The following is an 11,815-nucleotide window of genomic DNA, read 5'->3' as shown; positions in this document are numbered from 1 at the left end:
TGGGAATGCTGAATGTCCAGTGCATAGATTAAAAGCACTCTGGTATGTACCTGCACAAGAAACCTTGTTCACTGGATTCACAGATCTCCTGTTCCTGTCCTCAGCTTCTCTGTGGTGTTTATTCCTCCTAGGAGGAGTTTCTTTTCAGGCCCTGCAAAGCCTGGTGTGGGAATTTCACCAGCTGTTATGGCTAGGACCTGGGGACCACCATGAAGGGAGAGTTTTGAGAGGATGAGCCAGTCAACACTTCATGCAGGCATCTATTTATGCTCAGCTTCTAGGCAATCCATCTGTTTACAACCGAAAATCAAGCATTAATTAAACATACAGACCTAAACATGAAGCCTTACATCTACAGTGCTGTGAGAGGGATGCTGCATTGTGGTTTCTGATGGCTACATCATCTGACGATTCTCAGCCTCCAAGGCTATGGCAGCTGAGTTTGAGAGCTCTCTGGCAGGGGAAGCCAGAACCAAAGGGGGCATATTCCCCCTTCCCTGAGCTCCACTGTGTATCAGTTGTGTTTACATACAGCTTTCCCACGGATCAAGACCAGTCTGGTCCAAAGGTTTACTTCCTCTTTTCCTAGGCCAGAACCAGTCCATTCTGGCTTGTCAGACAGGTTTTACACCCTTCTGTGTGCAGGTTCAGTCCAGCCTCTTCAGGTGGGTGCTCCATGTTTGCAGACCGCATGCCGGGCATCTGAGTCCTTCAAGTTTTTGCACACTGGGTACCATTATCTTAGCCCTACTATTTTTGTGCAATTATGCCAAGAAAACAGATATTACACAATATTTCACTTCCTACCCTAAATCAAAGAGTCTTGTGGTATGTCTGGGTGCAAGGGAAACAGGATGCCTCATGTTTCTGCTTTAACTCAAGCAGGCTTGTAGTATATCTGGGTACAATGCAAACGAAATCTATTTCTCAAATAGGTCTTCTCTGCAAAGCTACTCCTGCTGACTCTTGTTTCCTGCCATTCTGGAGGCAAACTAGCTGATCCTGCAACTAAGCACAGCACAATTTTCCTTCTTTTATCAAATCACTTTGTACTGAGCCTGGAGTTAAAAGTACTGACTCACCTGAGAACAGCCCCCACTCCACCTCTACCTGAGCCACTAAAAGCTGCCTTCTTACCATCGGGTAGAAGTAAAAGATAAATGTGTAATTACATGTGTTTTGTTTGGTTTGGTTTTCTTTTTTAAAAGGGAATGGGTGAATCCTGTGCTTCAATGTTAAGATTATGATTGTACACTTCTCTGATTTACAACTTGGTAGCAGTAATTATTACTTCTTTAATAAGGGCTGGATATAAATACTAGACAGAATTTATAATGTCTTGTTCTTTAACTGTGAACCATGGCAGATGGTTTCAGTCTATGTGGATTAAGAACAAAGTAACATACTTTGTATTTCCAGAATAAATAGGAATAACTTAACACCAATTACAGTTAGATAATGCAAAATAAGAAAGACAGCATTCTAAGAGCTGAACATCTACTGATTTGAGCAGATTCTGAGTTTATAAATATCACATTTGTCAGTTTAGAATCATCCACACCACAAACGGATGAGAAACTGTGAGAGAGAAGAATGAATCTGCAATAGGACTGGGATTCGGTTCCACTTTCCTTTACACCGCTCTTTCTTCCACTCAAGCCTTTACAGTAATTTCCAATATAGCTCTTTTTCTGCAAGGACCCATGTTAGAACTAGTTTTGTTACTGGAACCATTCTTCTAAGTAAAGCCCCTCTTATGTCCTTGTCTCCAGGAGGTTAAATCTATGCATTAAACAGGAGAGGACAGAAGTACTTATAGGACAGACGAGGAAGTGCCAGGAAACAACGCAACAGTATTCATCAGTGTGACTGGTATCAGTTCCAGGAGTCTTAACTGTTGTCAGGGGTTTTTTAGATATCAGAACAAAGAATAACTTTAATGAGGAATTGAAAGGTTATTTTAGATATTCATACATAAAGGAAATTTCTCCCCAGGACAGGAGGCAGCACAGGGAAAGCATGAAACAAGTGGGCAATGCAGACTGGCATCATAGTGTAACAGCAGAATTGCCACAGAAGCATCACCCTGACAGCACCAGACCTGCACATGGGCCTGCCCAGGAGCTCCCACGTGTTTGGTTTTGGTGCACAGCTCAGCATCCTGCAGCCCAGATGGCTGAATTAATGCCAAACATGAGGTGGCAATACCAAGCCATCAAACTCTTGTCACTCTGTATGAGGGCAACATCCAGGATGGAGAGAGAGTTCTTCTGCCCAACAGCACCTGCAGCAGAGACAGGCATTACTGTTGATGAGTTAGTGCCAAGGAAGGTCCTTGCTCACCTTCAGGGCGTGACAGCAGTGTAGTGCAGATTAGACCATGGATTCTGTCAGGCAAGGTATATGCTAAAAGAGGATACCTGGTGTGTTTGCTGGTCCCATAGTTCCTGTTGTCACCCAGTTTCTGACACAAAAATAGCTGTTGTACAATAGAATCAAACTAATAATGGAGTTTGAATAGAAGAAATAAAGAATGTTACTAATGCAGCTTTATAGGGGGGAAAAGAGGCCATGAAAGTGAAACAAGCCATTGGAGACAAAAGGAAAGCCAGAACTTAATTTTGTGGCCAAATTTGGGGAAGCAGTGTTTGCAGCAACATTCTGAATTAGGACTATGAATGGGGAAAGACTGAAATCACTAGAAATTTACTCAGGAGAGAAAAGAATGTGACAGTTACTGAAATAAATCATACTTAGGTGTCAGCAAAGTACAAGGGCAGAAGCTGCATTGAAGTGGGTTTTTTGATTAAACCCCAGATAGCAATTGCAAACTATTTGTTAAGTACGCTGGGAGATGAAAAGAGAAAGGATGATGAAGCAATAAAAAGAAAAGGCAGGTGAGTTCAAGGGCACTATTTGGATTAAGAGCCGAGAGATTAAATCATGCCTGGATCTGTGAAAACCACAAACCAAAGAAGAGTGAGGAGAAGACTGAAGATGGTTAAAGATGAGTGGGCATCAGAAACTAAAAGAGAGGATGAGATTAAGTCCCCAGGAACATGGTCAGAAGAGGAAAACAAATGAGAAATTTGAAACCTCAGCATCTAGTGTGGCAGGAATAGCAAGTTGCAGATGGGTAAGGGCATGCTGGAAAGCAGCTCTGCAGAGAGGGATCTGGGGGTTCTGGTCAACAGCAAGTTGAACATGAGCCAGCAGTGTGCCCTCGCAGCCAAGAGGGCCAACCGTGTCCTGCGGTGCATCAAGCACAGTATTGCCAGCCGGGCGAGAGAGGTGATTGTCCCACTCTGCTCTGCACTGGTGCAGCCTCACCTGGAGCACTGTGTGCAGTTCTGGGCAACACAGTATAAGAAGGATATAAAGCTACTGGAGAGTGTCCAGAAGAAGACTACAAAGTTCGTGAAGGGTTTGGAGAGGAAGCCGTATGAGGAGCAGCTAAAGTCACTTGGTTGTTCAGCCTGAAGAAGAGGAGACTAAGAGGAGACCTCATCGCAGTCCACAGCTTCCTCACAAGAGGAGGAGGAGGGGCAGGCGCTGAATTCTTGTCTTTAGCAACCAATGTCAGAACCCGAGGGAACATCAGGAAGATGTGCCAGGGAGGTTTAGGTTGGACAGTAGGAAAAGGTTTTTCACCCAGAGGGTGGTGGAGCACTGGAACAGGCTCCCCAGGGAGGTGTCACAGCCCCAAGCCTGACAGTGTTCAAGAAGAGACTGGACAATGCCCTCAGACACATGGTGTGAACTGTGGGGCTGTCATATGCGGGGACAGGAGTTGGACTCGATGATCCTTGTGGGTCCTTTCCAACTCAGGACATTCTATGTATGTTTTTGCATCTGGTACATGGCTTCTCTGTCTCCTGTTCCAGTATGGCGATTATAAATCATTGTGTCAACTTTGGTGATGAAAGACTGGCCTGAACTCTGTTGCAGTCACACTGTTGGCACCCAGGCTTGGTGCTGGGTCTTGGAAAGGTGGGAGCATGCAGGGGACACACCCGTGGGAGGCTCTGGTGTTGTAAGCAGGACCTGTGCACCAGGATGCTCCTGTCAACTTGGCAGCAATTTGTTTCATCACAGGTATCAAAGTGTGGAACAGCTGGATCCTAATAATCCACAAAGACATCAAAACAGCCAGTCTGTTCCCAACAGACTTAATTAGTCTCAAAGCTTTGGATATAAGACAAATGTAATTCCTGTGTTCATAATTATCATCCATAGAGCTGTGGAGGCAGCTCCGACTAGGTCTGCGTGTTTTGATTTACATTAGGTAAAACAGACTTCTTCCCTGGGGACCCACTTTGATGCAAGGGAAAGGCTGATATGCCCTGGTGATAGCGAGAGCTATGCCAACAGAAGCATTAAGTCCTGGAAGGACCATCCAAGGTGAACAGATCAGAGATTAACGGACAAATGAAAAAACAGCTTCTGATCATCCAGGATGGTGTTTATGAAATACTTGTGAGGGGAAAAGTTACTGAAATACTTTATAATTTATAATAAACAGGATAAGAGACAAGAATGGCAGAAACTTGTTTGTGCCCTAGGATACCTGACAAGGTGAGAAACATTTGTTTCCAGACAAGATACTAACACATTAGAAAGTCAGTGCCCTAAAAGTCTTACTAGGCAAAGTAGAAATACGCCTTCGAACTGCAGAATAATAACAATCGCATAATAATAATTTGACCAGAAGTTAAATTCTTTCCTGGTAGGTTTTTTTTTGCCTCTAGGGAAGAAATAAAGATGTTGTCTCTTTTTATGCACACATTCATTGTGCTATGTTTTTTTGTTTTGTTTTTGTAACCTCAACCCCAAGAGGTTTAAAGCATTTTAATTTCTTTTTAGGTAGGTCACTGGTTTCTCTTTTCTGCACTGCCCTCCCTCTAAAACAACTTGTAGTCTAAACCTTTATTTATTCTCTTTAGAACAGAACAAAAAAAGCTCTGCAGAAATTTCAAATATACTTTAGCAATTCTACTGTATTTTACTTTAACCTCACCCACTCAATACCCTTCAGGCTGTTCTCAAGTTCTTGCCTTTCCATCTGCTAGTCCTTCACAGATAAAGATTCAGGGAGAAAGACATCTCAGAAAAATGAGAGCTGTGTATTGCAGAAAAAAGGAAACTTGTTCTTAAAGGGTATGACAAGGCAACACAAATTGTTACTAAAGCTGTAACCATTTCGGTCATGCATGATCTTGTAAAAAGACAGTAACACACTGACCATCAGGAGCTAAAAAGAAAACAAACTAAAACTTCATCCCATTATGTCCTTCCTGCATTTGTCTCCACTTAACATTACAGTTGCCTCTCTCTTCCAATTGCCCAGAAGACCTACAGACTTGCTAATACAATAACCTACAAAATGTCAAAAAAATAATTTACCAAGCATGAGGTGGGGAGAGACTGCAGTGAGGGAGTGACAAGAATTACAGTGCATTCAGGCGGTAACTGTGTGCAGGAGGGTTCATCTCTTGATCGCTTGCCTGAAAGGCAGAGAGAGTGCATTGCTAAATTTTTTGCTTGGGATGCTGGAGGCTGCAACATCACTGGTTGCATTTGGTCAGCATCCTGAAGCCCAGCTTATGAATCAAGGGCCATGCCACAGGCACTGCTGTGTTACTTGGAACTTGTGAAAGCAAGCAGAGCAACATTCAGACTCCTATCTCTGTCAGCACAAGATGAGATTCATAGGGACTGTGGGAAGAGGACATAAATCATAAATGAGCTAAATAATGAAGACTAGTTGTACCTAATTATAGTTCTAGCTCCCCTTCTGAATAAAGAAAGTTCAAAGCTGTTGCAAAAGGATGCTGACCCTTTATTTGAATGGTGTTTGAACTTCACGGATGATTAACATGGGAAAGTCTGGAGATGCCAATGGAAGTCACAGCAAACTTTCATAGCCTTGTTGAAGAGACAAGCAGTGTTTTGTACAGCAATTTATTTACACATCAAAACATTATTAAGCTTAAATTAATATTTAGCCTGAATACAGGAGCAGCTTTGGCACCTGACTCAGAAGAGTAACTTAGGAAAGTAGCTCTTCAGGCTCTGCACGTAGTCAGGAGAGAGTCAGAATGAGTGCAAATTCCTGTCCTGGGCATTTAAGTGCCTAATGCTAAGTGTGTGAATGCATTTACCTTCTCATCCTTCTCTATTATTAACAGTTTGAGAAGAGTTAGTTCCTAGTGCACTTCCCATGCTGCAAACCAGAAATTATGAATACCCAGTCACTGGGAACCGAATTTCTCCCAGGCTAGGGGAAAAACATGGTCCATGGAACAGCATGCCAGGTTTTAGGTCAGTGGACTTAGGTTCTTTACCAGCTCTTGGTGATTTCTTGTGACTGACTGGTGGTCAGTACACATTTGCCTATCTGTGAGATAAATATTACAAATCGTAATCACATTCTAAAGGAGGTCTTCATCTTTGGATAAGAAAGTCTTAGTCATATACGAACTACGATTATGTCGTTCCCAGCACAAAAATCTATCCATATGGGCACATTTAAGTTATTGTTATGTACTTCTAAATATGAAATGTACTTCCACATAAAGGTCAAATTTCAACTGCTACAGCATATTGAAACAACTACATTTGTAGAAAGTACAAATCTAATCAAGGGACTTATAAAATTGTACAATGCCTTTGTGCAAATAGTAAACACCATTAAGATGGTTTTCATCATCCTTTATTCTATCAGTGGAAAAATGTTTCGTATTACTCTATAGACTTCCTTGTTAGACCTAACACTAAAGCAACATGTAGGAACATAAGCAATGTGTAGGCATGTGGAATACAGTGCAGTATGTCATAAAAGAAGAACATTGTAAAGAAAAAACATATAATGTGTTGCTAATCTGTGATGCCATCTGTATGCAGAACAGACTATAGCATGAAGGAATGCCAACATGTCATCGTTAAATTTAAGCACAGATTACTTCTATATTTAAATATATATCAACCTTCATGATACAAAACAAAATAACTGGCTAAACCATGTATCAATATTTTACTGAGTTCATGTCTCCACAGCTAACATGAAAATTCCTCTTATTCATTCAGTGGGTGTTGTATAAAGGATGCCAAAGTTACAACCATTTTACCTGCATTAGGTACACGATACTGCTTGAGCCTATTTTCACTGTCGTTCCCTATCATTTATTGGTACTGCTACCACTTGCTTCAAGCAAACTGTAGAACAAAGATGCAAATTTATCATCTTGAGTACTCAAGCCAAGGAGGCAAAGTGATCATCAACAAAAGAACTGAAATATGTTTTGTATACAACAAAGCTCATATCTCACAAACCAGTAGGGCTGGTCCTAAGATGAGGAAAACCAGTTCAGTTCTCTCCCCTTCGATGGAGTTATACCACTTTCCACCAGCACAGAAGATATGGCCAGTTGCCTGTGGCAGTGTCGTGGTCCTTCTTTAGAAGTATCTTTCCAGATCTTCCAGGTTTCTCTGGTATCGTAAGGGTTATCATCATCCCAGCCAGCCTCCCCCTACAGCAGTATCCCCTGGTATTCACTTCCAGTTTGGTTCTTAATTGCTATTCAGCACTGTAGTTAAGCATTCATGGTATTTTTTTGTTTCATGTTCCATGTGCCTTCTCATTTTCTTTCCAGTCTCTATCATTCTGCAGCTATTTCTCTGAAGAAAAACGTTTGGCAGAAGTCATTCCATATACAACCTCAACACTACCCATACAGTGATCTTTTGTTGGAATAGCTCCTTCTACGATGCTAATAAATACCCATTCTAAGATTTACAGATCTCAGGTGAGTGTGTTAAACAAGCAGGCAGTTCATTGCACGCTTTGTCTCTACTTTGCTTATAGAAATGGGTCTCAGAACATACTTTACACTAATTCTGCACTGTAGTACATATAAATTATTGATTAATTAAATCTAATCTATGTCAAGGATAGTGACATTTTTTCATCTTAAAAAAAAAAGCTGGGTATATAAGCCAGTTTTTTGCACAGGGTTGCAATGTGAAGATGGCAACTGAGAATGCTTTGTTTTCCAATATTTTTAGGTCTTAATATTTCATATGATCTCTTCTGTGTGCCCTCTGTGTTTTCACACTTCCTAAAATAGATCACTGTACTGGTTAAATACGAACATACTAACGTATAATGCTGACGTTCCAGAAAGATCTGAATAGCTTTTTCTTTATGTATTTTTTTAAATTTAATTAGTTGGTAGCAGAGCTGAAGGTTATTTAATGTGATAAGAAGCCTGTGATACCTTTTCATAGTATTTATGTTCTCTCCATATGACCTGTTTTCAGAAGAATCTCTTCAAATGGCTTGCCAACATTCACAGCCCCTACACTGCAAATTACTATTTATGTTATTTAATGTGAGGGCATATATAATAAAATAACTAAAGTTGAATGTTTTCAAGTATGATTGGTTAATATTACTTGTACTGCTATGACTGGTAGTATTACTTTTGAATGTCAGAAAATATACATCGGATGCTTGTAGATGAATAATGAAGATTACTGGAAGCTGATTTGTTCATTTTTGTATTTTAAGTTGGAGAGTAATGTAACAGTCATTAAATATCCCTAATATGCTTCCATTTAAAACAAAAGCCTGAAAGTAATTATTTGGCATAATACATACTAATAAAGAAATCCAATGGCACAGTAAATAATTATTTGATTGCAAGAATAATTATCTAGCCTGTATTTGCAGAAAACAATAGTATTTTCCATCTTGCTATTACTAGCCCGTGCAATTAGAGCTTGTCAGGCTGCTGGGGATGGGGTGCGAGGTTACAGAAAGAGGTGATCTGGCCATTTCTCACCTGTCCTTACACACCTGCAAGGTGTATCTATTGGAGACAAGGGCACAATTGCATCATCTGCTGCATTTCTAGACCCTTATCAAAAGAGTAAACATGGGGAGTCTGGTTCTCTTGAATGCAGCTTCCCTTATGGATGGGTCACACTAGAAAAGGAATTGTCTCAAATCATGGTGGTCCACAAATGACCCTCTTAGGTGTTGCCACCGGTGGTCTGAGCAGTTGAATGCAGATGCTTCCCGGTGCTGCGCCAGGCCCTGTGTGGGCAGGACTTTGGCACTTCAGTACGTGCAGAAGGCAGAAGGCACAAAGCAACGGGCAAGTCTGCAGATCACGGCAGATACTGGACTCCCATTGAAAGTCACACTGTTTCCAATTTATTTTCTTAGTATTGTCATCTGTTAAATAGACAGAGTTTAAATTACAAATGCTTCCAAATGATTCTTTTTCCCTTGTCTAGTAACACATTTATGAAGCCCAACTGAAAAATGCATATTGGGTTAACTTATATAATCAATAAATTACTGTGATTATATATTTTATAGTATACAAATGAATTTTTATGAATTTATCTGTAAAGGAGCAGTCCATGAATCTAATCATACATGGCCTTTGCTATTCTTAGACTGCAAGCCTAGGGCAGATTCTCAACAGGATACAAAAATTTGGCTTAGCAACAGAATCTGTAATCTATGCTTGAACATCGTTGCACAATTATATTTGCTCTGCTTTAGGTAGTCTCTTAAGTGTTTTAACAATTCATCTTAGGGTAGTATACAAGTATACAAATGAGATTTATAAGTGACAAAATAATTAGTGAAAACAAATCAATGCAAGTATCAAATCCTGGTAGCAGCATTTAAATTATAAATGCTGATAGCAGCTCTCAGCATTGAGGAAACGAAGAATAAGGAGGAGGAAGACAACCACTGACTACAGTAAACTCCAACGTAAAAAGCAGTAATCTAACCAGGGAGCTAGTACCACATTCTAGCTGGTCTGTGCAAATGAAAAGTATTCTATTAAAAGGGCATTAAATACAGTAACAATTTCCAAATATATATGTGCACATATATAATACTATATATACGTGTATGTCTGTGTGTATATTTGAATTATTGGAAAGACTAGTAAGTATCTTACATTTTTCTAATATGTGCACTGCTTAGTGTTTTGGGCTATGTCAAGAGCTATCTGCTGAGATGTGCTGGGGCTGCTGTCTCACCATACACGCGGGTTTCTTTACAGGAGCTCTCAAATACATGGGCACAGCTATCACGGTTCTATCTAACCTGGCCTTTTCTCCCAACACAGTGCCCTGGTAGATCATTTTATAAGTACAAATCCATGATTTAGTTATGAAATATTAAAAAAAAAAAATCGGTTTGCTGTAGTGTAGTTTACCCTGACTTTTTGAATGTTCATATGAAGTTTAAAAGGGTCATCCAACATAATAAGCAGATGAAAAATAAGTTAACATTTTGGACAAAGGAAAACACTGTAAGGAAGGCTTTTTGTTTTAACATGTATTTACTGAAAGTACTTCATAGTCATAATGTCAACTGCGACATCACCGTAATTTTAGCAGCAGCAAAATACATATGGATACATTTTCACTGTGCACTGCGTGAATTTAATAAGGCTGCATCACTGAGAGCCGGGGTAGACAAAAAGGTGGGGAGTGCAAGGGAGATTCCTCCTCAGAAGGAAGGTATAAGAGATGTTGGAACGTCAGCTGATGCTTTGCAAATCCACAATGCTGAGTGCTCATTGGGATAAAATACTTCCTTCTTAGTTATTATTTGAAAAATGTGAATTTATTTTACAGTGGAAAAGATCTATTTGCATTCCTCATTGGAAGACCTGAACAATAAGGGGTCTGCACAAGGAGAACCTGTGACTGATGTTTCTAACCACCTATTGCACCCAAGAAAGAGCCTGTTGCTTAGATTTTCTTCAGTTCTGTTATTTGTACTGTATTGACTGAATTATACTGTAAATGAGAACTTTTATCAAAGGCCAAGAAGATAAATGTTTAGTCTTTTTTTTTTTTCTGATGGAGGTCAAAACAAGCAGTTTAGATATTAAATACGCCAAACAACAAAACCGAGTAGAAAGGAGGAAAATGGAGTATCAAAAAACTCTCGTCAGTTTCTGCAATTTTCCCCTATTTATTACAGGTCTTTGCTTCCAGGGGGTTTTATTTTTTACACTGATATATGTCACAAAAGGTTAGAATTCACTGAACATTCTCATATAGATCTTGCGGTTTGCTTCCGTTATTTGACACAAACCCTCTGACAGAGGGAACTGACACTTCAAGGGTTAAACACATAACAAGTGCCTAGCTTAGAGTTTTGTGTAACCTATTGTGTGGGAAACAGGATTTTTCTGAAAAGGAGCAAATAAATACATCGGACATGACAAGAATCCAACATCTGCAGGAGGAGCAGTCTGGATAACTCTCCTTCCAGAACAGGCAGTCTTGGCATGGCACCTGCTGGCGGAGTTAAATGAGCGGCAACCCACTTATTTTGGATGAGTGGCCATCATGAGGGGATCTTATAAATGTTCATAAATATCTCAAGGGAGGGTGTCAAGAGGATGGGACCAGACTCCTTTCAGTGGTGCCCAGTGATAGGATATGGGGCAAGGGGCATAGGCTGAAGCACAGGAGGTTCCATCTGAACATGAGGAGAAACATCTTCACCTTGAGGGTGCCAGAGCCCTGGAACAGGCTGCCCAGAGAGGCTGTGGAGTCTGCTTCTCTGGAGACATTCAATACCTGCCTGGACACATTCCTGTGCGATCTGCTCTGGGTGAACCTGCTTTAGCAGGTGGGTTGGAATAGTTGACCTCCAGAGGTCCCTTCCAACGTCAACCATTCTGTGATTTCTGTGAGGAAGGACGCCGACCACCCACCGCCAACGACCAACCGCCAACGACCACCCGCCAACGACCACCCGCCAACGGCG

This window comes from Caloenas nicobarica, chromosome 2 (assembly GCF_036013445.1).
Source record: "Caloenas nicobarica isolate bCalNic1 chromosome 2, bCalNic1.hap1, whole genome shotgun sequence".
NCBI lineage: Eukaryota > Metazoa > Chordata > Aves > Columbiformes > Columbidae > Caloenas > Caloenas nicobarica.
This window is presented reverse-complemented; position numbering follows the sequence as displayed.